Below are 3675 nucleotides of genomic sequence, written 5' to 3'. Positions count from 1 at the left end.
AAGCATTCTATAAAAAAGACATCTGCACCCGAATGTTTATAGCAGCACAATTCACAATTGCAAAGGTGTGGAAACAACCCAAATGCCTGTCAATACATGAGTGTATTAGTAAAATGTGGTATATGTATACCATAGAGTATTAACTATAAGAAATAACGGTGATATAGAATCTCTTGTGTTCTCCTGGATAGAGTTGGAACCCATTCTACTAAGTGAAGTATCCCAGGAATGGAAAAATAAGCACCACATGTACTCACCAGCAGATTAGTTTCCCTGATCATCACCTAAGTGCACATTTGGGAATAACACCAATTGAGTGTCGGGCAGATGTGGGGGGAGGGGATGGATGTATACCTACATAATGAGTGCAATGCACACTCTCTGGGGAATGGACAGGCTTGAAGCTCTGACTCGGGGTGGGGGGGCAAGGGCAATATACATAACCTAAACTTTTGTACCCCCATAATAAGCTGAAATAAAAAAAATAAAGACAAAATTGTAACAGATTGTGAGGCTTAAGTAAATGTCATAATTATTAGATTATTTTGAATATCATTAAAATAAAACATCTCACACCCTTAAAAAAAATTTCTCTCAAATGTTTTCTCCTATAAAGAATATCTCTAAAAAAATATATCTTTCCAGGACTTTCAGTTCTCAGAAGACTTACGTATAAAAAGTAAAGAACTTTCGCTGTTACACAGTCATATGCATCTGCCTAAAATAATAATTCATATTTAATACATACCAAAAATTTTAGATGGTAAATGGGATTGACACTTCTATTTCTAACTTGAAAGTACTAGGTGTGATGAATGCTAAGGAGGGGGTGTTTTCAGAGCCAAGAGAATGTGCCTGTGAACCTATACGTGCCTGAGACCTGAAGAATGCTGGCCTGGGCTTGGAGTTGCTGCTGACAGCCCTTGCAGGCAGTGGATGAGACATCTGAGTAGACAGAGAAGACAGCAGGAGTGGTCAAGCCCTGGGGATTGAGTAATATGGAGATTCAAATGCAAACCAGGATTACTGATTTTAATTGGAGGCTCAGTTTTCATGCAGACTGAGGAAAGAGTTCCCATCACCTCCTACCATGGGAATGTGTTGCGCCCGAGTGTGGACAGACCTGAGCCCAAAGATTTGTGGTCTAAGAGAATGCCTATCTGGCATGGAAAGTGAAGAAACAAGATATATTTCTTTTGTCACTGATAGTTGGCGATTGGTGTTTTAGTGGCACATGGAGATGCTATGGAGCCATATTAACTTAAAAATTCTACCCAGATGTAGGTAGGCTCTAGCTAATTATATCCTGGAATTCAAATTCACTGAGACCAATTGTCTCAAAGTAGAAATATCAAGTTATTTGGGTAGCGGAACATTATGCAGTTATACCCATAAGGCCTCAATTTTTCAGGACAACCCCAACTACATGTCAAAAAGCTATTTTCAATAAAAGTGATGTTTTAAATATATACTTATGGGGGGTCTTTTCAGGATAAGTAAACTAATAAGACAGAAAAATACTGTCAGGGCAAATATCCAGAATTTGAGCTCAAAAATAACTTGTTATATACTTCCTTTTCTAGCTGTGACACTGCTCTGCCCCTGAAAACAAGAAAAGCTGAAGAGAATGCATGCAATGTCTATGAAGTCACTGGAGTATTTCTAAGGCAGCCAGGACTTGAAGGGCAGGCAAAGGTCCTAGGAGAAGGGACATGTGGAGAAGTAACCCTTTACACTATGCTAGTTTTCTTAGGCATTTACCAATTTTTATGTTGTACAAGTTAAAAAAAAAAAAGGGGGCAGCAGAGCATTTGACAGTCTCACAATACTGGAAAAACAAACACTGAACTTAAGAACCTCAAAGAGGAAGGTCTCTAAAAACACTCCAGCCTTTCTCATTGTGACCCCTCAAAGATTATAACCTAAAAATTGAGGTAAACCAGAGGTAGAGCCAACTTTATAAAATCTGACGCCCAGCCTTCATTCAGTAGGCTCAGTTTTTGAATGGATTGCGGTGCACCCACTCTAGTTTGCCAGGTAAATGTCTCTGGAAGAGTATAATTTCATCCACAGCTTCTACAGTTTTTCATACAATCTGGCACTCCAGTAAAAATTACTAAGCATTCTAAGAAATAGGACCAAAAGAGAGACAAGCCCTCTAAGCAATTCACACATTGTATTTATATGGGACATGAAGTTTGAAATAGCCAGGATTGAGAAGTCCAGGTAAAAAAAAGTTTCAATATATCAAAGAACTGGAGTCTATAACCAATCAAATGGAAATTCTATAATTTAGAGAATTTTATATATAGGATTAATGAAAAATTAGACATAGCTGAAGAAGGATTAAGTGAATTTGAGATTAGGTCAATAGAAAATACCACACTAAAGTACAAAGAAAAAAGTATATATAAAAGACTAGGATGCATATCAGGAATGGTACAAAAGTTTAACATACAAGTAATTGGAATTAAAATGGGATGAGGGAAAGCCATATCCAAGAAGACTATGGCTAAGAATTTTTCCAAGGCCGGGCGCGGTGGCTCACGCCTGTAATCCTAGCACTCTGGGAGGCCGAGGTGGGAGGATCGCTCGAGGTCAGGAGTTCGAGACCAGCCTGAGCAAGAGCGAGACCCCATCTCTACTAAAAGTAGAAAGAAATTAGCTGGACAACTAAAAATATATATAGAAAAAACTAGCCAGGTGTGGTGGTGCATTCCCATAGTCCCAGCTACTTAGGAGGCTGAGGCAGGAGGATTGCTTGAGCCCAGAAGTTTGAGGTTGCTGTGAGCTAGGCTGATGCCACGGCACTCTAGCCTGGGCAACAGAGGAAGACTCTGTCTCAAAAAAAAAAAAAAAGAATTTTTCCAAAACTGGTAAAAGACATCAGGCCAAGAAGCACTGGAAAGATGTTAAACATTGGTCATGAAAGAAATGCAAATCAAAACCACAATGAGATACTTCTTCAGACACTAAAAAGGCTATAATCAAAAAATTAATAATGTTATATAGGGCTTAAAATGTCTGTAAAATTAAAATGCCTGACAACAACAAAAGGGTGGAAGGAGACAAAGTTAAGGTATTCTAAGATCCCAGCATTCTTTTGGAAAGGATAAGTATTCTACCCTAATAAGGCAAAGGTGCATGTTGTAACCTACAGGCTAACTATTAAAAGAATACAGAAAACATACAACGAGCCAGAAGCAGGGAAAGTGAATAATAAATACTTGATTAATCCAAAAGCAGCAAGAAGGAAAAAATATAGAATGGGTGGAATTGATAGAAGACAAACAATGTAATGGAAGATTTAAACCCAAACATATTCATAATTATATGTAAGTCATCTAATTAAAAGGCAGATTATTAAAATACATAACTGCTGCTTACAAGAACTTAAATACAAGGACACAGAAGGGTGAATATAAGAGTAGAAAAATACATTATTCAAATACCAAAATTAGGGTGGTACAGCTAACCCAACATCAAAGTAGATGTTAGGGAAAGATAAAAATAGTGTCCATTTTATAACAATAGAAGTATTAATCCAACATAAAAGATATTTTAAACATCCAGTAACGTAGCAAAAATGACAGAACTAAAAGAAAAATCTACAATCACAATGGGAGATTTAACATTTTTCAGTATCTGAGGGAACAAGCAGACAAAACCGTAAAG

The sequence above is a fragment of the Lemur catta genome, chromosome 6, assembly GCF_020740605.2.
Source record: "Lemur catta isolate mLemCat1 chromosome 6, mLemCat1.pri, whole genome shotgun sequence".
NCBI lineage: Eukaryota > Metazoa > Chordata > Mammalia > Primates > Lemuridae > Lemur > Lemur catta.
This window is presented reverse-complemented; position numbering follows the sequence as displayed.